We start from the raw sequence: 24,836 nt of genomic DNA, 5'->3' as shown, positions 1-24,836 counted from the left end.
TATTTTAATGGGATTCTGACTAAAACTGCAACTAATTAAGAATCAATTCAGGACCATTAGTAAGTGGAACTAAGGTAGCCAGTGTTGCATATTTCAAAAGAGTTCACTTTAATGAGAGGAGTTCTTAGACAGGGGAAGAAAAACCCCACAAGCAGATTAAAGATAGTGTAGGGACCTTCTCCAGTTAAACTAAACAACTAATGCTACACAGAAAGATGCTGAACTTGTAGTCCTCTCTAATTGATCTACTTACTGTTCCTTAGGAAACTCAAAACAATAATGAATGCAGGTATTAACTGCGTGTAAGTCATTCAATAGCTATTTATAAACATTAGCAATTGTTACATTTCACAGGCTTTCTTCATTGGAGAAACATATGTTATCTTTTTTCAGATGTATAAACCTTAGAACTGTCAAATCTTTTTTTCTTCTTTGGGCTTTGTACTTCTGCGACATCTGTTTATCTCCACTGCGTTGCCTGCAGATGGTATTTCTAAAATTTGTTAAAGGGGTTAGGATGCCGTATTTTTGACAGCTGTAATTTTGCTTCACCACATAGCAAAACTTTACTAAAAATGCAATGCTTTGAGGGAACAATTTCACTGTCATTATTTCGTTAGTTGTATCAATTTCTCCCCCTAATCTCTTGCTATTGTGAGTTCTGTTAATGAACTGGTAGCAGGTAAATATAATAATTTTAGGAGAAATAGAAAAAGCAATATATGTTTGATTGATTTGAATTATCTGAGTGTGAATGCACGCAATTATATTGATATAGTCTGATATTAAAGTATTAAAATCACAATAGAGTAAATTGAAAGCACAAACCCAAATACATTATGTAAGTCTTAAGCATCACAATTACCTCACCTCATGAGAAACTGCTTGGACAAGGTTTCTGGTTTGAGACAAAGTGAAGAGAGACAAATCTACCATGAGTATGTTTAAGAAAAAAGTATGAAGAGCTGTTTGTATTCCCAGCGTGTGAACATGACTGGAGACCTAGTGCAACACCTTTACACTTGATACACGTTTTAGATGTTCTGTAGAGTAAGTCAAGAATTTACACAGGATTTGCTAGGAAACTTCATTATTTTAAAACACAAATTAATTTGGCCTCAGAGGACAGAATGTGATAGGACATCTTTCCAGTATGTTTGTTTGAAAGATGAACATCTTGGCTATTTAATTTTTTGTTTTCTATCTTACTTTCTAAGTTGTATTGCTAAACAAACAGTGTGCACTCATTCAGTGTAACTTTCTCTTGCAATAAATATCAATCAGAACAATCAACAAGAGGTAAATAAACTTTGGAATATTTATCTTTGTAGGAAGAGTGAGCCCTAGCCAGGGGCTGAAGGGTCTACTAGTCACTGCTGTTTACATTAGTCCTTGGTTTGGATACGTGTGCTCTTGACACAGAGACTGTAGACCTTGAAGCACTGTTTTTAGAAGCTATATATTTTTAATCAAGCTTCTTTAGCTTCTGTGAGAAAGGAAACAGGATTTTTCTTTGTAATGACAGGTGACAGTGCGAACAACAGAAGAAAATATTCTGGGGAGAGAGGAAAACTACTACTTTAACTAGGCTGGGAATAGATCAGGACTGTCTGGTAAACATGTACCTTTTTTAAAAATTTTTTATTTTGAATCTTGGATATTGCAGTATTAGTAACCTCGGATATATGTTGGCATTTAACAGGGAAAATGACTGACAGATCAACAGCTGTGAACTCTTTTGTTTTTAATAAAAGAAGTAAACAAGTAATTTCAGCTCTTTCTATCCTGTGGGTTGTGTGCTAAGATCTGAGAAGGATAAAAATACAGGATCCTCCCACGTTCTGGTCAAAGCTTTTGGCTTTTACAAAACGAATGGAATGGAACAAAGTGTCACTTGAATATATAGAAGGATGTTTGGAATGAGGACAGGCCGGGAGAGACGTGACCAGTGTTTCCATGCCAATGGAGGTCCACAAACCCAAGCATCAACTCTCAGTTGAGTAAGCCTCAGTACAAGTTCCAGATGCTATAAAAACAGTTTCAGAGTAGTTGTGCAGGCACTCCACATCTCATGAGAAGAGAATTCTACTGACCTGTGCCAAAAGACACTAGCAATATCCTCCTTTTTTTCCTTCAGTCTTAAGAGTTGATATGAATGTTTTTCTGTTCCTGATTTACCATCAGTAAGAAAAATAAAACCTCTTTGCTTGAGCTGAAAGAGGTGAAACTCTCTCATCACTTCCATCCTCTGGTCTTTATTTTTTCACTTGTATAATAAGGATCTCCTTATATTCACTTATGATCATCCTGTTTAGCATAACAATATATCCTGCAGAACTACCAGTACTGTCAACTCTAAGCCTCCTTCCTGGTTTGTATGTGCTGTAATTTAGATTTTAGTTAAAATATGTTCTTCATACTGCTTCAGTTTCTGACATCTTCCTGACTAATCCCTTCTCTGTATGAAAGCAATGAAACTCAAATCATGGCAGAGGGGTTATTGTTTTGGGGAGATTTTGGTTTTTTGTGTGTTTTTTAAAGGTAGGCAATTATTTCATAATAATATCTAACAGGGTCTTGGTAAAAAGGCTAATATGCCACTGAAGATCCTACATCAGGTAAGTAACGGTGTCTTGTTGGCTAAAATTTCTGATACTATGGAAACTGAATAAGTCTGAACTCTCATTATTTTTTATTTTTACTTCTTGGCGTGTATTTACTGTATGCTTTCCCACGCAGTTTGCCAGCAACTTTTTTGCATGATTGCCAGCAATATGGAGACTCCAAAAGTGTACAATTACCTTTACCTTCCTTTCAGAAATTCATGAAAAGCATTTCACATCCTTGCAGGGAAGATGTTTCTGTCTTTAAACAGGGGTTGGAGGAGGTGAAATAGAGTGAGAAGCACAGTTCTTTTTCTTCCTCTTTTCAGATATGTAGAATTCCTTTATTGGTTCTCCTCCAGGACGCATTCCCAGAGGAGAACTGCCCCTTCTCTATTGCAGCAGGGCAAACTTGGCATCCAACAAGGGTGTCCCTCAGGGATGAGGAAGCCAAGGGTGGTCAGAACACAGTCCAGGCGATGACTTCGCTGACAGGACCAAGTTATGCAGTGCCTGAGCCAGGAAAGTGCAGCAGGGGAAAGTGCAGTAATAAGTCCTATTGATAGATCAGTGATGACCAAGGCAAAAGCAAAGTAACAGGTCAAAGTCAGTCTGAGAAATTCAAGCAACAATTCAGGTGTAGGTCTGGGGTAAAGTGCACACAGAGTGTACCTCAGGCAAAGCATGGGTACCCAGACCTGAGCTTCAATGAGTCTCCTGAGCCTGTGAAAAGGGGTCTGTGAAGGCCCCAGGTAGTGCAAAAAAGGTCCATTAGAGCATTCAAAGCTGAGACAGAACTTTATGTCTTACAGTTCATTCTGCCTTTCACCTGCTTCATCCAGTCATTGAAATCTTTTTTCCTCTGTCACCAAAATTTAACTTACACGGTGTCTCTGGATTTCCCTACTTGTCCTCTACTCCTCAACTCTGCCTTTCTTCACTGGTCTAAGACTTTTAATGCAAAGTGACAGCAAGAATAGTAAAACCTTGTTATAATGTCACTTGAGGTTTGGATAGAAAACAACATTTATTTTATTTTATTTAACAAATCTGTAACCTTGCAGTAATTCTGCTGTTGGCACTGTGCTGCATACCATGGCTACTTGGAACTTTATAGCCCCAGCAAAGACATTTCTACTAGAGTATTTCTTGTGTTTTCTGAAGGAATGATGTTTATGACACACTGCTGAACCCAACTGATACTCTCCAGTAGAAGACAGGGGTCCATGTGCACTCAGTTGAAGCTATTTTAATAAATCATAGTCACAGAGAGAGGGGAAGAAGGTAGGACAGGCAGAAAATAGGTATGTTAACATTCATTTCAAATTATTGTTGCTGATAAAGCATCCTACTGGCTCCCCTACTTTGTTGGATGGTAAAGCAAGGCCACAGAGCACTAAGGAGAAAGAGAAAAGCAGAGATACGAGAATCATGGACATTGTAGGCAAGGAACAATATTATTAGGAATCAAACTGAACTAGGACTGCAAGGATTACAGATTAGCCCACATTTTGCTAGTGCTGACACTGAATATTCAAAACAAGGCTTCACAGTCTTTTATATGGACACCTCTCATGAAATGGGGTTTTCCATAATGTAAGGTATGTAACTAAGTAGTTTAATTTATGATATAAGCATACAACTTGACTTTAAAATACCTGCATTTTTACCTCTGTATATTTTTCTCTTCTATAGAAGAGAAAAATCTTTGAATTGTAAAAAAAACCCAAAAGCGAAACATAACCTAAAATTCTGTCATCTACTCCCCTGCCACCAGCTCAGCACTAGCTTCCTGAGGAAACACAGTCAAGGACAGCCCAACTTAGTTCTACAACTTCTGTTCCAGTGGTGCAGCAAACCTGGCTTTTTGAAGCTATTGTCTTCTTATAAAAGAAAATTGGATTCTTGAGATTTTTTTATTAATGTTAGTTAATTAATTAGTGTTGTACAATCTGAGCAACTGTCTTTTTCTCCACTTAGAGAAAGTCTGCCTTATTAACAGCTGTTGAATCAGTCTAGCTCTCACCTCTACCAAAAAATAATCGAGAAGTACATGAAACACAATGGGATAGGAGGTATAAAAATGTACATCCTAAATGAGTTTTTAGGTTAAATGTACTTGAGGAAACTTTAGAGGTGAGGATCAGTTCTGTAACCACAAAGCCTTTGGACTTCTCTCATTGTTTGAGGATTTTGGAAGTGTGGACAGTATGTACAAGAGCAAACTACAAAGTTTTCCATTGGCAATCACTAGTCAATAATCCTTTCAAGCTACTAACTTCAGTTGGAATGGAATAGGACATATATAGGTAAAATAGTAATGGCAGGTACAGACCTGACCTTAAAAGAGGTAGAAGGCTGTGGTGCAGCTTAAGACAAATCATGCCATGGCATGTCCAACTAATAACTGCAAGTAGGAAGAGCACATGAGGGAAGCTGGCACATGAGTTAGACAAAGACATTATAACTAGTCACTCATTAGAAACTGTGAGTATCTGTAAACCTTATATATTTTTTCTCATAACATGTTCCTGGCACCAACCTGCACAGAAGTAATTAGTTCACCTTTAGAAGTTTGTCTTATCAAGCTGATTTGCTAGACTGGAATACAGCAAGTATGAAATATTTAAATGGTAGTAACTTTGATCCCAACATAAAAACCTGTGTAAATGAAGGTCCTTATATTTTAATCAAACTGCATGATCACTGCACCTATTCAGAGAAAAAGAAACTCTATGGGATGTTTGTGGCAATCTGTTTGTGAAAATCTGAATGCACAACTAGGGACTAAAAACTGAGTGCAGTGGCCATCTAAGCTATACATGCCTTTTAGTGAAAATGAGGTCTGTTTGTGCAATTGATGGTTTATGTTTGTTAACCTCTTTCAGGTAAAACATTTGCTGCAGGCAGAATTTCTGCAAAAACTTTAGGACTGATCTTAGAAAGGAATTTGCTTTTTTGAATAATTTCTTTCTTTCTCTCTTTCTTTCTTTGAGGGAACAAAAAAGAGCCCAAAGAGCACTAGTGTGTAAAGACAAAGCCAGGCTGAATATTACATCTTACCAGTGATACACAAGTGTTAGTCAAATGGAGAGATGACAGAGAAATAAGGAAACAATTAAACTTCAATAAAACAAAATAAGGAATAACATTCCAGACAGATCTAATCACATTATGTATAGTATAACTTTCAAATTGAAAGTCCATAAAACCCAACCACACCTCAGCCAGTTTGTCTGGCATCCGTCCTGTATAATAAGCCAGAGGTTCCTCGTGGCACAACTCCAAGTTAGTTTGAAACCATGTCTGTAGAGGGGATGGCACTGAGCCACGTTTCCAAAGAAATAGAATAATTTTTCTGGTGGGAAAGATCAGGCAGTACAGAGCCATGAGGGATGAGATTCCCTTTTTTGGCTTTTTCTCAATTCTTAATCCTTCAGATATATTTTTTTTTAATAGTAAAATTCATTCACAAACAGAAAACTTGACATTGAAGTAATGTTAAAGATCCATTTAAACTGACAGGCAGCAGGAAATCCAGAACCCAGGAAACCTGGTTGCATCATTATAAAACTTGCAAAGAATTTGGTAAGTTGCTGGTTGCCTTTCCTCTGCCCCGTAAGTCTCCACCCCAACAAGTTTTTTAAACTCTTACCTAACACTGAGAAAAATAAGAGAACATAATGGATTCTCAGTCCCATGTTCTGTATTTGATATGTGCAAATATATGCATGAATATAATAGTTAATTTACATTTATCTTCCATTTTAAATAATAGTCTTCATAATGCATAAATGGATTCCATATGCTATCAGACAAATCATTCCTAATTTTCTTTATGGGAGCACATATGGGAACTATGTTCACTCAGGGTCAAATCCTGGCTCCATTGAAGTCAATGGCAAATTTCCCACTAATTTTGCAAGGGCCAAGATTTCACCCTTGATGTTCAGCCACCCTAATAATACAAAGAGCCAATGTTGTTCTCTCTTCTCATATGTCAGATAAGTTTGAACAAGAACTGAGTTATCGCTGAATTAATGTAATCCATTCCTCTGCATTTTCTAGCTTGCATCAAATTCTTTGCTTGGGGTGAGTGGAATACAGATTTACAGTTATAGTAGTCACACAGTTGTCTGTAAGTGTTATCAATGCCAGCTATTTCCGAGCCTTTGCAGAGGCAAGCAGAGCAGATCACTGGGAAATGACATAAGAGTTAGTGTCCACTGGAGAGCAAGGGAAATAGGAAGCTTTCCTGTGGTAAGAAGAATGTCTTAGGGAAATGGGTCTGTAGCATCTTTTGTCAGTTTATGGGTCATAATTGGATCTGGTCCAACAGAAAATGATGTTTTGGCCCCTGGCTCATTCTATGTCACCCTTCTTGGAATTAACCAGAAGTGTAGAAAGTGGATTGCAAGCAGCTTAATTCTTGCAATCTGAGTTCTTTCCCCAGGGGCCCTAACACACTTCTCTATAATGTGACCGGAAATGCTCTTGTGGTTAGAATGGAATCCACTGTGGGATGGAGGCGAGTCCAGTCATTTGCCATCAGTGCAAATGCTTGGGTACACGGTGAACATTGTGCGAACAGTCCATGTTATCTGAGAAACGATATCTCTTGGGGCCCATGTGGAGCAGAGATAGAATTCTTGTACTTTGGTTGCACTCACTGAGAACAAGAATAAAGTTCAAATTCCTCTTAATTTCTGTTTTGGATTTACAGCATTCCAACATTCCATCTTGAACCTAGACAAGGGATGCACATCGAGAGGAACTTTTGGGAAACTGACTGGATCACTCTATTTTATCTTGAGATGGATGAAACTTTACATCAGCTATTACAGAACTGGATGGCTGATTTCCAGAACTGACTTTGATTCAAATTTAAACATCTCTAAGATTCACACAAGTTAAACTCTGAAAGCTTTTTGCTTATTAAGTGTTTTAAACATGTATGAGCACACTCTCCATTTTCTAGCCAGAGCCAGATTGGACATCAGGAGGATTTTCTTCACTGAAAGGGTGGTCAGGCATTGGAAGGCTCTGCTCAAGGAGGAGGTTGGAGTCACCGTCCCTGGAAGTGTTCAAGAAATTACTGTATATGATATTTAGTGCTATGGTTTAGTTGACATGATGTTTGGCCAAAGGGTGGAGTCGATGATCTTGGAGGTCTTTTCCAATCTTAATGATTCTATGATTCTATGAAATAACCAACATTTTGCCTCGCAGAACAAATGAAAATATTTTATTTAGCATGTACACGTTAAAAATATTCATCAATTAGAAATAAACATCAGTTTGAAGTGAAAAATCAAAAATTTCTGATTAGAAACTGGAAATATATTTTGAGTTTCTGTTCTTTTTCCTGCCTTTTTTGAATGTAGATATTAGTCTGGTTCAACAAAGATTCTTGAAGCATTGTGGTTAAATTGTAGTTTTGACAAATCAATTTATTATTTGAATTTATGAAAACATGTCACTCAACCTAATTAGTTGTTAAGATCCATTGTTTTGGAGTCCTTTCACTAGAAAAAATTGCTCATTAAGCTAATCTGCCAGCTTCTTGGCTGATGCAAATATCAGCTTGTCTACTAGTGTTCCTGGCAAGATCTCTGAGGTCACCACCATTGCATCACTGCTAAAGCGGGCATATTCCATGTGTAAGGACTATGAGATTAAGCATCATGTAGTATGTGAGAAGCTGGTTAATAAAGAGCTGGAACAATAAATTATATTAATAACTTGAATTTTAGCTAATTTTTCTCTGCAATGTATTATTCCATTTTATTTTGTCTGCGTTTTTATTTTCAGCAGTAAGACATGAGAAGCTGTGAATTATGATCTATTCATTCACACCCAGTTTCAACACAACTGGGTGTGAATTAATACTCCATAATTCATATAGTGGAGCGTCTTATTACAATTATAAAATTTTATTAGAAAATGTTTTTTAATATTTATATTGTTAATTAAATGATGATGAGTCTCATAAATTCTGAACAATGAATTAGGTTGTATTAGGCACTATTCAGATTTCATCTGTTAGACAATCAAGGTACACAGACTTCTCTATTATTTAATGTGCTATATAATAGTGTTAGGCTATGAGATTTTTCTTTAGAATGTGGAATTTCTTATTCAAATGAACTTTATCAGAAAATTTTCATTAGTAATTTCTAGACATAAGGATCAGTATGGACATACTGTTTCCTTTTACGGATGTTGATTCATGGACTGTAGGAAAGAGTATTTAACTCTTCTTTTGAAAGTTAACCAAACTTCAGATCACATAAGCCTTGTGCAGTTAATCAGTGTTGGTTTTGAGGGTAACAGCAGTCTCTCTTGTCTGCTAACTTTCATAAAGCACTTTAGTCTTCTGTATTTTGGATCTAGCTCTGCATTTCATGTCCTCATTGTGAAAGTCTCACTCCAGGTCTGTTTGTGAAACCATTTAAACATGTGTTTAAACTCAAACATATGCTTCAATGTGTCCTAAAAAGCTGAGATCTGCAGTACTCTCAGGTAGATAGAAATTGAAGATGAGGTGCAGTGGGAATTGCAAATCAAGATAGATGTGGATTACATGGCATTACTGGGATAAAGATATCCCAATTCTGATCATTATTTCTGAAATCAGAACCATGCCATCTACATAAATGATATGGAAAAATGCAGCAGCCAGAGTGAGTTAGATAAAAAAGATTCCTTGTTCAGTAAAAAAAAGTAACCACCTTTACTCATAAAATATTGTTTGATATACACAATGAGAAATAATTTAAATCCATCTGTATCTAGGTAAACATTTTTTAGATTCTCACACATTTTTCTAACTGGTTTCTATGAGAATTTTCATTTGAATTTAACTGCACAAGGTTGCAGATGGATTTAATGCCCACAGAAGCTAAATTACTTTGAGTTAGGTAAAGTGAAGACCTGTAGAGATATATCAATAATTTACCTCCTCTCCAGCCTTTTGATTACATATGGCATAAGGGCTTAATCCCAGACAGAGATTCACTGTGCTAGGAATTCAGGACTGAGTCCTTTAAAGCAAGAATTATCTGTGGCAACATTCTTCCCCCTCAGGTGTTGCTGTTACAAGAGTGCAGCCACAGTTGCCTACTGCTGCTTTATTAATAATGAAACATTCACAGAAATTCCATGCAAAATTGATTTTTTAACAGTATATAAGTCTAATATGAAGTCTTAAAATGTCATTGAAAAATCTGTTTGTAATTTACTTTGCTACTAAGAACTTACTGCCCCACTATAAACAATTTTACTGTATTTCTTCCCATTAAACAACAATTTTTTGCATATATGTTCAGCCTTCTTGCTGTGACATGCCACTGTGAGCTGATAGATAGATATTTAAAACCATACATGGGCTATGTTTCTTGTGTTGCCTATTCAAATAGCAAGTGGAGACATCATTTCCATTGCAGTGCAGGTAAATGGTGTTAATGGTTCATTATCTAATGCAGAATGTTAACTGATGAATTGCAAATGTACTGTTTGGAGAAGAGTGAACAGCTTCTGTGGCTGCAGAAAGGGTTCTTTTTTTAAGCTCTGAAAAAAAAGATTGTCAAGTATAGAGTAAAGATTCCTGGGGCTGAGACCCAGGGCAGGGGCCTCATTGTTTTGGTTCCAGAGTTTTCTTTGTGACTTGAAGTATTTTACTAAGCACTCGATTTAACCTTCCATTCACTGACCCAAAACTTTATCTATATAATTGCAAGTGTAACTTTACATGCAGCTTTTAATGTTACCACTGATTAATAATATGCATGTACAAATAAACTGTAGAAACTCTTAACAGTTTTAAAAGGTTGAAGATATTTTTGTGACTAATTTCTTTATCTCAAAAATAGACCAGAAAATATGTTCACTGTTCGCACAGATTCCACAAGTATTTCGCAAATATGTGGCATTGTTATTTTCAGTATGGGTAATTGAAGCTTTTTAGATGACAGATCTCCAAGGGAATGGCCTCATTGCTTAATATGGTATTTCTAGTACTAAAGCACTGAGGAACAGCATCATTTGAACTTGTTTGTATAGCTGTTCACTCCTCTGTAGCTGAGCTCTGGCTTTTGACTTCATCGGATCCAACAAACCTGTCAGGATTATGAAATTCCAGAACCCCTCCACATTAAAAGATCACAGACATGGTTCTATCAATTAAACCTACTGGTTTTGTAGGAGTATCAAAGAAATTTTGATGGCCCTGTCCAATATTTGCTACTATTTGTATGACTTGGGAGATAGAGAATTAATTGGAGAGTTGCATGAATGGAGATGTAGAATAAGTTATTTCATATTTTCTGAAGTGTTTCCAACAGAAGGGTTGAAATGTAATAGCTTGGGAAAATATAGGAATTGTAGGAAAAGCTAGCTGGCTTTATATGCTACCTAACCATAGGCTCTTGATCAGCTGGAGGAAGTTGTTTATACAGTGGGAAGTTGTTTGTACTTTTGGATTAAGAGCAGAATTTGAACTGGATAAACTTGTGCATGTATATCCAGTTGTTTGCGTTTCAAGGGTAGGCTTTGACACTTGACCTGAAAAGAATATTTCAGAATTATACAATTTTGAAGCTTCACTTCAAAATGGCTTTATTCTGGGTATAAGCAGAAAAAACAGCAAACCCCTCCACAAACAATTAAAACATACCTCCGAAACTAGCAGCTTCTAACTGGAAGAGCAAGGCTTATCTTCCAGAAAATGTTTACTACAGGAAACCTCCCCTAGTAGGTTTTGTAGTTTTTACTATAATTATTTTGCAACTTACATATAAGCTCTTGAATAATGGCTGAGCAACCATTCAGCCTCTCTGATTGCTCCCACATCTGATCAGACCTTCCAATCATGGAAGCACATTCAAAGGCTTCTAAAGCAAAAAGAAGTCTAAATTTTCCCAGCTGGGGGTTGTTGCTGAGGCACATAGCTGACAATGAGGAGTGGTGGTTGCTTTTAACAGGAGGTTGCGTTGTTGGTTACCAACCAGCTAGTTAGCAATGAGTTCAGGAAAGCTACGAGAGAATACATGGATGGCAGAGTAGTTTGCTGAGTAGCATTTCTCTAGGGACAGTGAGGTAGTCAAGTAGATGTGAGGCCTGTGAAGGTGACAGGGGTTGAAGAGGGAAATATTGTATGAGAGCGGATACTTGAAAGTCAGAACTACTGGGTAGCTTAGTAGAAATCCACAGCTATATATGTTTCATAAAGTAATATCTATTACATAAAGACGACCAAAATTTGGAGACACTGCCTATACGCACTGGTGCTGAATATGAAAATGAAGCAGTACATAAGGAGTTCTGTCTGAAATGGCCTCTATGAACCTGCTGTCTGTGCTGCTATATAATCCTTTCTCTGACATATGTGCCAGGACAATGAGCTTGGTTTCTGCTTCTTCATCAGCATTTAGTGCTAGTTATAATGAAATAGGAGTGGGAATGCTACACCTTTGGGATAAATGTCATTTCACACTTCTAACAAAACTTGGGGGGATGCTTGATAATCAGAGATTAAGGTTTAGTATTTTCTACAAACAGCTATGTCATGCAGAACTGTTTCTTGAGTTTCTGTAATACAACAGGATTTGTTTGTGAAACACAAAAATGACCCTTCAGAATGTGTTGTTTCCCCTACCTTTTCACTGAGTTCATTCCTGTCTGTCAGAGAAAGCTCTTAATATTTCACACTCTTCCCATTCCTTTACTAGCATAATCTAGGGAAAAACTTACAATGCACTGGACTGGATCTCAGGAGACTTGAGCTCCATTTGAATGTCTCCCACAGTCTTTTTTGACCTGGGCAAGTCACCCTCCTATGCCCACTTCTCACCTGTGTGTTTGGGATAGTAACTATTTGCCTTAATTGCCTAACTAGACCAGGAGTTGGGAATCCAAGCTGTATGTAGACAGTAGCCAATGGAATCTTTATTTTAGTAGACACTTTTAACATCTCCTGTACATAAAAATATGTAACGAAAAAGCAAAGCTCTTGTAGAAATGAGGGATTCTTTTCTGTCCTCTGTGAACAGTTCCATAAGAAACATATGGAAGGTAAGAGGGGAAAATATTATGGAGTTCTACAACAAAACCCTGAAAACATAGCTTAGAGTTCAGTCTTACTGGTTTTTTTTTACCTTTCTTCCCTGTCCATGAAAGCAGTAGCTGTTTTTGATGAGTATTAAGAAGGGCTTAGAAGGGATGACTGTATGAATCTGCCTTGTATGCATACTGTTTGTTTCAAGAGTAGGAACAAAAGTCTGAAACTTGACAGGAAAAATACAAGCCATGGCTAGCCTCATGCGTATCTTGGCTTCCTGCACTAAAAGATTTGGTGAAACTGAGCAGACTTCTTTTGTTTCCTACAATATTTGATGAGCAAGAAAACCACTAATGTTTGGCTAATCTTTCAAAAACTTTATTGTGCTTTCACTGTTTAGGGAAATTTTTAAGTTAGCATTAGCATGAAAACCTACAGATGTTAGCTGTTTATCCTTTGTCTAAGATCAGATTTATCTGAGTAACCAACATTAAAAATGTGTAAATTTGTGGCAAACACAATGAATCTTGAATATATTAAAGAAACAAACAGATGAACCATCTGGAAACAAGACGTAGATCTGAAATAACTATGCCAGTGGCACAACCCACGCATAATCCCTGGCATAATTTACATAGAGCAACTGTATCAAGAGTCAGAAACTATTCTTTTAGAAGGCTGAGTTTAATAATGACTGCACATTATCATTCCACTTGCTGGGTAAATATTGACAAAGGAGAGACACATGCCGTAGAATTGTATCTACATCCTGAATTCCCTCTAGGGAAACTTCTGCATTCTGAATTTTCAATAAGATTTTTTTTCCTTTTGTCTTTGCTACCCTTCTCTCATCTAAAATGACTGCAGTACGTATAGCTCTGCAACTAAGGGAATCAGTTTATTAACTCTGAAATTATTTTTGATAACTCATATGCACAAATTATAGTGCATAATTGATTATGCCCACAAATGTTTAATGTTATGTAAAATAGGAACATTTGATAAGTGGAGAAAATTTGGGCATCAGCATAAAATAGACCTTGATTTTGCCATATACCATTAAAGATTCACACCTAATGCATCAGCTTTTCTCCTTCTGTTATCACCTGAAAAGATTTCACATTCTCACATAATCCCCGTGCAAACTACTCATGATGGAAAGCAGTAGATTTTACTATTATGTGGCTAACTAATGTGTTTCAGCTGGGTGTGTTTTCCCGTGGCAGTGGAATGTTTGGGCAGCCTCCAATTTCATTGGTCGTGATCATGGAACAACACAAATTAGATCTTGTATTCTTTACATCTTTACATTGCTGGCAAAGGTGAAACACCTCAACAAACAATGCATCTTGAAAAATGTTTTCAGGGTATTTTAATGGTGAATGTATTGCAAACCTGCATAGAAACTAGGTTGCAGTATATCTTCAGTGACTGATTTAAACCTATACCTAATGTATCTTGTAGGTTAGCATTAATTTGACTTGCTGAGTGGATGGAATTTATGGGTATAATGCATTGCACTAGGCAAATAAAATCGTCTTCCTTCAGTAATAAAGGTGAAGGCAGGCTCCGTACTGGCAATCCAGGCAGTCTTCAAAGCTTTAGCTGTGTAATATCCATCTTCTGTGGCACAGTGATGCAACACATTGCAAACAACCCATCAGGAAATACCATTCTGCAATTTGACTTCAAGCTTAGATTATTTTTTATTTTTTTTTAAATCTCCACTCAGCACTTGTCTCTTCAATACCATTCCCATTTTCCTCATCTTTTTCTGCTCCCAACTTTTTTACTGTTCCTAGCATCTTAGCTTTCTACTCCCTCAGGTATTTCAAATTACCTTATTTCAGAAGGTTTGATCACCTTCCTTCTCACTTTTGTTCTTGTCTGGCTTGGTTCTATAACATATAACAGCAAGCAACACTAAAATATTTGTGCTAGTACTTACTAGAAGGTCATGCAAATATCATCACAGCAAGTACAGACTTTGCTCTGGAAAACTTACAGTATTAATTAGGCTTGCAATTTTAATTAGATTTCCAGAACAAACCTTGGAAATAAACATGGAGAAAAGGAAGAGATTTTCCACATTAGTAACAGGGATAGAAATAGAACCTGTCTATATTTTTGACTTATTACAGTACTTTGTCATTCTACTGGTACTTCTTTTGCCTCTACTCTTTCCATAAAGAAATTGCCTTTACTTTGTCTTTTAGAAAAAGATGATGTGTTGATTGTGAAATCTCTTCTACAAAGGCAAGGGCTTGAGCTACTGAAATGAGGCTCCATACACTTGGAGCTGAGCCTCTACCAAAGACCTAGTCAGGACTGTATTCAAATTATGAAGTCTTTGTCTGAAATCTAACCTATTGTGTAGCTTGATCCTTCCTCTTGAACAGGAGTTTGAGAACGCAGTTAAATAATCAAGATAAAATAAAGTTGTTTTAGTCTGTACAAACAGATTGGATGATGGTTTAAACAGGTAGATGAGATTTTCCTTCGTTTGTGAAGAAGCTGTATGAGTCTATTCAAATATTAAAGATGTGTTGAGTATTTTTCTCCCTCTCCCCACCTCCTTTTAGTTTTTTTTTTTTCACTTTCAGAATTATTTTTTAGAGGTTGGCAAGTGTTTGCTCTTTCCAAAATCTGTGGAAATTATGATCTCTGCCTGTCCCTTTGCCTGTGAGGTCAGCCAAAGGATTTTACCATTGCTGAGACAGATATTTTTTTAAGCTCTAAATATTCTATGTCCTAACAAATTAAAAAAACCTTGTATCTTGCAAGAATGACCGAGTGCTCTGTGAATCAAAACAGTGCCTTCCTTCACTACCAATGGAAAACCTTTGAGGTTTTGGCAGCTGAGTTTTGTTTGCTTATTGTTTTGACCCTGAACACTCTTAAGTCTAAACAGTTACATCTACTCAAGTGAGCTAAACGAACATACTCAAGCGAATAAAGTTCCACAAAACCTTAAGAGCTTGCTGGCTGACTTTTTGAAAGATATGCTCTAGTTCAGCCACAAATTACTTGGCTAGACACTGGAATTGCTGGGTGAAATTCTACGGTCTGTACTTTGCAGCACTGCAGACCAGATGATCACAGTGGTCCCTCCTGGCCTTGAAATACGTGATTGGGTGTTAACCTGTGTTAGCAAAGCCAGAGTGAGGAACATAGGAACTGAGGTTTTAGCATATGAAAACTTGTTTGGTCTCTAATTTTACTTTTAGCAAATCCCCTAATCAAAAGAAACAAGTCTGGAAATAGAAAAATCCTAGAATGTAAGTAATTTAATTAATCCAGAAGTGATAACTGTTGGTGCACCTCTGGTGCTAGCTGCTGTTGCTGATACTGGTGACTATTGTGTGATGTCAGCTCACAATGAAATTCAAAAGCAGTCTAAAAAGCAGTCTGTATAAAACACTTCTGACATCTTATGTCTTCCAGTTGGATGATTGGCTCACTTAAAGTTTGGGCTTGATGTGAATTGTATTTCTGCAACATGAAAGACTTAGTGCTTTTTTCAAATTTTACAATTTTTGTCAAGTAGGTTTTGGTGAAAAGAAAGTATTGGTGATTGTACAGTGATATACAGAAAGATAAAAAGGATGAGGTGTTATATTTTTACCTGCTGACTGTGGTGAGAAATGATAGATAGGTGAGCTCATGGTCTGTATGTTGCTTCACTGTAGCTCATCCCAATACAGGAATACTATGTCTTAGGCTACAGGAGAGCTCTCTAAATCAAGATGCTGTAGTCAAGAACATAAACTGTGTACTTATTGATCAAAACCACACAGAACTGCTTTAAAAGTCTGTCCCTGCATGCACTGAAGTCTTCTTCCTTGATAATTTCAAGGTCCTATTCAACATACTAAAAAAGATTGTGCCTAAATGGAACAGTAATCTAAAAGCTCGGTCTAGATATAGTTGTTAGTTCCAGTAGGAAACAGCTGTCATTAACCCTAAAATAGTGCTTGTGATATTTGTTTTCTTGATTCTTTCATCCTATCCCATTTTCTATTTAAAGTATGAAGCTGTTGCAATTTTAGCCACTCTAACATCATGTAGCAAATGGTACCACTTACACACTTAAAATCTGCGGTACAAAATGGTGTATGAAGTGAAACTCCACCAAAGTCCATAAAAATGATAATAGAAACCGCCGGGTTGATGCTTCTGCTTGATGCATTTTATTTGGTCAATGTACTTGAACACTGTGTCAGTGTTTAGTTGCCACAGCCCATTCATACAAAAAAATTATTTCCAAGCTGTAGGAGAGCTACCTGTTCTGCAAATGAACAGAAAATTTTCATGTACACCACTCTTGCAGAAAACAGCAGGGCAGTCATTGCACTCTACTTTCTGCAACATGTTCAGTAGCAAGCCATTTCTGCATTTTATTAACCATATTTTTTAAAGAGTGTCCATGGACACTTTCATACAACTCTTACAACAGTTCTTCATCAAGCAGGAAACTGAATGACTTCTGCAGATGCAATGGGAAGTTCCCATTACCCTTGATCAATACTAGACTTGAAAGGCACTTATTACTTCTTTTTTCTTCTCTTTGATAAGCAGAAAGAGAGGATTCTCTACAAGCTTTTAGGTTGCTACAATTGGTCCTCCAATGACAAGGTAGTTACATGTGTTCCACTGCCTTTCAGTTTGCCGGTTCCAGTATAACATGTGCCTGCTCTGGATTGTATATCAGCCAACCAGTTTCATCCAGGCCTCAATCTTGGCTAGACATTGAGGTAAACAGGAAACAACACAGTCTGAACCTAATGAATAAAAGATGGGGGAGCTGCCAGTGTGTCCTGGTGACATCGCAGATTGATCCTTCTGACCCTTTTTGAGGAGACAGTGACAAAGAAGTTAAATGAGAATAGTGACAAACTGAGGATCTTACTATGCTCAGAAATGATTGTTCATTTTCTCTTCATTCCCTCTAGCTTTTGCATTTAGGTCTTGCTGAACTTGGAAGCTTCTCCCTCTCTTTTTTGGAGGTGAGAAAAGGAATTTTCTCAATTCCTTGTGAATTTGTCTATTTAGCATCCCTGATAGTTAGATCCCATTTTCCCACTGATGCACTAAAAGAAGAATGTAATTAACTGCATTATCTCTGTGTAGGAGTTACATATATCTACTTTGGAGAAGACGACTCAATGAGGGGATAATTTCCTCCTTTGATATGTCTGACTCCTATTGATTTGAATGAAAATGTATGTGCATCTGAGGCACAATTTACATAGAAAAGTGCCTGAAATAAAATTTCTGGGTTGACCTACTAAATTAGGTAAAAGAGCAGGAGACAAACTTTGCTTCCCATAAAACCTCATTTTGCAAATAACTGGAAAGTACAAGTAAGTGTTTTTTGAAGTGCATCATGTTAACAGGCTAATTCTGTGATTACTCATGAATTGATACAATTAGACAGATCAAATACAGTAAATTCTTTATTATTGTAAAACTACTGTAGGGACAAAAGTAGTGATAAATTGTAGGCTAGTGTGTGTGATGTTTTTAAAACTAAGAAGCAAGTAATCTCTTCAATCTGCAACCCTTCACAATCAATGAAGAAGAAACATTCTTAGAGAACATCATTCTCTTGACATTCTCAGTGTTATTACTCATCACAAATTCTTAATTAATTCTGAGATTGGCCATTTTTGCCATTTGACATGCAATACCCCTTCCTCCCCCTCACCCCATGCCTTATCTGTTTTCATAAAGGAAAGCAAGTGACACGAAAACTTTCCTTATCATCTCTGAAATGTGAGAGTGCCCTGGTGCAGGGATTGCGTGTGAGAAGTGTAAATGGCTCTTAGTGCCATTTGAGGAACACACACACTTTATGGAGGCTTTTCCATTTCGCTGCTGACAGAACTGGGAGAGGAGCCCATCGTTCTGCTATGTGGAACAGCGAGTGCCTCACTGCTCTCCTTACTGCTCTGCACTGTCTGCTCTTCTGCAAGAATCACCTTATCTGCTGGGCCAATGAGACCATTAATGGAAACCCTGTACTGTGCCATCAGAGCTCCACTTCTTGATCAATAGTTATTTACTTCTGAGAGGTCAGAGCTTGGCTAATATAGCTGAATAATTTTATTGATAGATAACATAACAATGAAAAATAAAGTTTAAAATAGAAGATGAATGAATTCAGCACTTTCTTTGGGGATGAATATTATTATTTGAAAATTTTAATAGCTGGTGGAATGCTGAAAGGGCAGACAACAAAAGCTTTGAATAATTGTCCTAGGACTATAATCAGACTTCCATTATTGACCTCTGCTAATATTCTACTGTAACTGTCTGCTAAATTGGTTCCTTGGGGCTTGAAATATACAGTGATGTTATGAGTTCCTATTGTAAATTGCCACACAGAAAAGTAGCAAGTCTCTGAAATAGTGCTGGCCCTAGTTTGATCAATACTCAATTCTAAGCAGTGCAAGAGGCAACTGTTGCCATAGAAACATTGATGTCACCGAGGTTGAACAGTGGCTCTTACAACAAATCATTTCCTTTGAGCAGTTGTAATTGACTATATGTACAGTTTGCTGTCACCTGAGACTATTTACATCAAGACAGTAACAGAGCTGCATTAGTTATTCTGGGAGTAAGAGGGTTAGCTCTTCTTTTTGTGACCTTACAAATACCTAGGAGGATATTGCCATGGCAACCAGAGATATAACAGGATGAACATTAAGGTAGCTACATAATGCAGTGGCATTCTTTTGAAGCATGAGCAGTAGTTTTAATAAACTTTATCTAACCATTGCATAATATAAACCTTACAATAGATACATCTCTGTCAAAATTTTTGACTTCTAAAAATGTTACCTTTGACATAGGTAAAATCAAGAATTTTTGAAACTGACTGCAGAACTTTAACACTATCTCTTTTGTACTGAGATCTTACAGAAACATATTTTTACAGAATTAAGCCATGACTTCAGGATGGAGGGTCTTTTTCTGCTTTCAGATTTAATGGTGCATGTTGATCTTCAGGTAGCACTTGTTTCAGAATTTGTCTGAATTGTTAAGGTCCACTTTCTCGATTAGCTGGGTATTATCTACAAGTATTTTTTAAACACTAAGTCAGTCAGGTGCTTAAATACTTTTGTGTCCTCACATCACAGTCTTTTACCTCAAGGGAGGTTTGAAAGTAGGCACTGTATAAGCTCCTTTAGTACTTTACCTATTGCATTTGCCTTTGTTCTCTGAATGATTCCTCCAGAGCCAGTGGAACACCATCATACTCTGCATTGATGTGTCATTCCATGGAAGGGTGAGATTGGATTTTAAAGTACCTGCAGTGTTCAGCAGCATCCAAGCAGTTAAAAGAAAAACCTCAGTAATGCCTCATTTAGAAGCTTTAAATGCAGATCTATTAGCTTGCCATGAAAGTACATATTATAACACTCCTAAAAGGAATGGTTGCCATGAAAGTACATATTATAACACTCCTAAAAGGAATGGTATCTGATATGATAACATAATTACACAAACCAGCTATATTTTATAGTGTAAATACAAATTTAGTCACACCTCAGTCACATAGACCAACAGTCTTTTGTGTATCAATAATAAAAATACTGTGCATATATAAGCTACCTAGTTTCATACACAAATAGCTAGCCTCCATATACCTAAAATTGCATGTATATACACTGTTTTCATACTTCATACTGTAAAAATGTAAAATGAATGTGATTGTTTATTCTAATGGTATAAAGGCCTGATAGCCTATATTGTAACTATTGAGGAAATAGATTGTTATGTGGGTTTTTAAAATGCAATGCAAATGAAATCTCCTAGCATTTCAGACCTTCTTTCACAAAATACCACATGCATATGTGAGCTCCTCCTTATGATAATGCATGGCTCATTCATGGAAATTCATATCCACAAGAGATTGAGGCCTCCAAGACCTTTCTAAAAAAACAGGAGCAACAATGCAACAGTCACAGACTGGTTTTAAAAGTAACATTTATATAAACAGTATATATAAAAAAAAAGGGTTTCATATTCTAGGACATATCTATCTGATGAGAGGTAAGAAACTCTCCTTTGCCTACCCAGAAAGCAATTCAGGCTTTCTTGGATCTTTTTCTGAGATTTCTATTAGTGCTTGCTGTTGTGGACAAAACCCAGGGGAATTTCAGCATTGGTACAGCAGTATGTATTCTGGAATGGTTTAGAATGATATTAGGCCATAGATGTTGTCCATGTCTTCAGGTGGAAGTGTTGTGAAATTTTCTGCTATTTAGAAATACACTTTGTGGAAATGTATTTTACACGAAATCACTGTTGTGCAGTATACAATGTATAAAAGAAACTGAAAATAAAATCCCTGCTGAATTTTTGATTTAGTTACAATAAAATTAATTTGCAGGGAAGAACTAAGGATGCTGCATTTTTTCTTTCCTTCAGTTTCAAACACAGGCTTCTTTCCCTACTCACCCATCTTTTTTTCTAAGGAAGGCTGTGTAACTTTCCTGGGATAAAGAGAACAATCTCTAATGCTATATCATTTTTGTGATCCTGTCATATGGGTGGCTGAAAAAGAACATTACCCTGTTGATACATTTAAATGATCCTCCACTAGAACCCAAACACAAACATGTTTTTAGTACCTGGAGACTGAATAGATGAAGCTCTTGTGGGGACTGTCTTCTGATTTTATTTCTGGGTGGTCGTGTCAGCTGTCACTTGTTTCTGGTGTAGTTCACATTTTGGGTTGGGAACGCTTTCTGTGATTTTGTTTTGCTTCCACTGTGGAAATTGCTGTTAGTGTGCAGATGACCTGCTTCTTGTTTAGATGAGACTGCCCTTCCTGAAGTGCTTATGATTGGTTTTGAATAGTTTCGAGGAAAAAAGGTGAATAAGAATGATAGATGAGATCAAGAGGGCATTTGTGTTTGGACATTCTAATACTGTGGGAATCCTTGAATTCTGCAAAACGTGGTCAAATTATGAACTATAAGCACTGTGATAGCAGCATCAGACACAAAGGAGATTAAAAAACTATTCATGTAACAGGCGTGCTTAATGACACAGCCACTGTTTTGGTAACTGAAAGGCTGCCAGTCCTTTGTGTGGTCAGAGCAACATATTAGTGGAGACAAATATATGGGGTGCTGAGAGGTTGGCAGAGCAGTGGACATAGAAAAGCAGCAGCAACACAGGTACAAAAAGTTTGAGATTCTGCTGTCTCCTTCTGTACCCTTCCTGATTCACTAACAGTGAAATGCAGACACAGAACAAATAGGCTCTCCAACAAAACTCAGTGTTTGGGGCAGGAAGAAGTATTTTGTACTTCAGATGTGCTAATGCAGGCCAGGACTGTGAGCTCTGAGTGCAGTATAGCCAAGGGATGGCTCTTGGAGCTTGATGAGCTCTACAAATGTGTATGTGAAATACTCACTGAAAGTCTCAGGTTGCCAGTAGTCTTTGGCCAGCATTGTATATAAACTTTCCATGACCCACAGAGACAGCTATGCTCAGTGAGAACGCAGAAGAGGTTGAAACTGAGGGGAGGATTCTCAGGAGATGGAGGCCTTGAGAAGGAGAGCTAAATTCTCAAAGCTGAATCTTACAGTCTGTGTAACGAATTCCCACAGGTCAAGTAAAATGAACCCAAACCAAAATTTGATCAGCACTGTGTCCTCTGTTCTGGAACAGGAATGTGGCAGATCAATTTTGTTCCTCTCCTTATCGTGCCTCTTTTTGCAGTGGATATGCTTCATTGCAACAACTGTTTCTTGCTGGTTGCTCTATTAAGTGTTGAAAATGTAACACATTTGACCAAATACTTTATCTTTAAGAAGCTTTGGAAAATGCAAAGGTCTCATGGAAAGAAATAAAATTGTTTCCCAAATGCAAATGTAATAGAAAATCAGTAAGGAATTCTTTTGTGGCTCTGAATATTTTTTATGGCCTGTATTTCTTAAAGCTGTTATTCTCTCTCCTTTTCCACCCCCTTCCCTCTCCTTGAGTAACTTCTCTGAATTCACCATCAATTACTCTTGATCAACACTGCTATTAAGTCAAGTCAGAATCAGCTCCATTGTCTTCAGTGGAATTTTCCTTTCCAGTTTTGGCACCTTGTCCTTCCTGGTTCTGTTGTTACATTTTAATTTTGATTTGTTTATCAGAAATGCAGCCAGTCAGAGCTCTGGCATTACTATATTTATGCTCTTAGTTAGGGCACAAACTACTAAACACTTTGTCTCAGTGAGCAAAAAAAAGTGTTTAGAGAGACTACTCCTTCTGTTAAGGATCTCATAAAAAAATGTCAATATCCTGGAGAAACAATTAGCATTAGATTTCTTTCCTAATGTTGGTCAAATGCATGCAGAGTTCTTAATTTCCATGAATTTTTAGATTTTTTTTTACAGAAAGTTTTTCTTAACCTGGCAACAGCTGTAACCCTCCAAAAAATGGTTTTGAGAAATCTGGAAAATGTCTAAATTGCATGTTGAGTATCTGCTAAATCTCTTAGTTAGCCCCTGGAGGGCTAAAGATGACTAATTATATTCAATATGTCATTAGCTATGGTGGTGTGTTTTATGCAAGAGACTGCACTTTGAATGGCTTCAGCAGTAGAAATAGGTTTGATCTCTAAATTGTGCAACTGTGGTAGCAGTAATCCTTAGTGTATATACAAATCTTTTGACTGGCATGGTTTATTTTGCCTATATGGAATAGTTGTTCCTACCAGTAATAAGTAGAGTTTGGTTAGAGTAACTTGGGATCACAATTCCAGCAGACATAGTGACAGTTTCCTGGTAGTCCTACGGTGGTAAAACCCTCCTACGTGAGGGATCCATCTGCCCTTTCATCTAGGAGGTTTGAGGTTAGAAATTCTGGTGTCATGATTTATTCTATGATCTTTGTGATTTAAATCTAATTCTTCAGGGAATCCAATATCTCTGATGTGAGTGGACACTTATACCAATTTGCTATTAATCAATTGCCTGCCATAAGGCTGAGTGTGGTATTGTCTGAACTCAAGCAAGTGTTGCAGAGATCTGTCCCACCCTTTAGTTCCTGTATTTCCAGCAGATTCCAAGGGGATTTCCAATTCCCTTTCTCTATGCCAGAGACTTTATGTGGCTGAGTTCCCTTTGAAGTTCTATCTTCTTCCTCATCAGTACGAGTTTCTGGGGTTTGGCTGAGATGTTTCCTCCATGTTCTGGTTACTGACTTTTACTTCCTCTCTCTACTCCTTTAATCAGGTGTAAGGCTGCTGAATGCCTTTTCTGAGGCTTTTGTTAAGATATAATGGGACTGAAAAAATGAAAGGCTTTCCCATATGACAGTTCCCCAAACTTAACAGAAGACAAAGGGATGAGTGAGTGTGAAATATTTTTTCACTAGAGAAATAGTACTGGAAGTAATAGGTAGGGCTGTGTGACAGTTCTTTGTATGGGTTCCAGGTAGAAATTTCTTGATAAATGAGACAGTTACCTTTTGAAGATGAGGAAAAAAAAAACAACTCCTGGGGAATTAGAAAGAAGTCACCTTCTTTCTCCACTCTTTCTTAAGATTTATTTTCCATTGATAAAGGTTTGGTATTGGCAGGTATCAGAGATGCACGTTTAGAAGGGCAGATATGCAGTGGTACGCAAGGCTGCCATCCAGCCGACTGTCACTGGTGGATGGGTGTCCAGAGTTAATGGCTTGAGAATGATTGTGGATGGGAAGACTAAGGGAATGAAAGAAGGGAAACTGAGAAAGAGTGCTATTCTCTCTGAGAAAGCTCTGCTAGCACAACAATCTATTTTAATACTGTCTTAAGACCTCTTCGTGCTAGCTAAGATGCCCACAGGCTTTTCTGTGATTGAGTCTTTCATTACTGTGACCCTGACAGTCAGGGTCCAGTTTTCCAGCTTTCTGAAAAATATTTATGTTTCTCTGCCTCTGACCATACAATGGACACCAGAGGAAGATAAATCTTTTGTGGCTTGGATATTGCTGAGAAAAGGTTCTATTGGGATTCTTGGGCCTGTGCTATTCGCCTGAGCTGTGCCTTTAAAGAGTAGGGATGCCATGTGTGTCCATGTCTAGGATGACGAGCCCTGACTCCTCTAGGTGCTCTCACCCATTTTTATGAGGAAAATAATGAGTCTCATCTATTCCTGCTGTGTTGACACTGGAAGAATGGGGAC

Source organism: Manacus candei, unplaced genomic scaffold (genome assembly GCF_025592945.1).
Source record: "Manacus candei isolate 608988 ecotype Guabito, Panama unplaced genomic scaffold, ASM2559294v1 h1tg000023l, whole genome shotgun sequence".
In the NCBI taxonomy this organism is placed as follows: Eukaryota; Metazoa; Chordata; class Aves; order Passeriformes; family Pipridae; genus Manacus; species Manacus candei.
Note: the sequence above shows the minus strand (reverse complement) of the source record.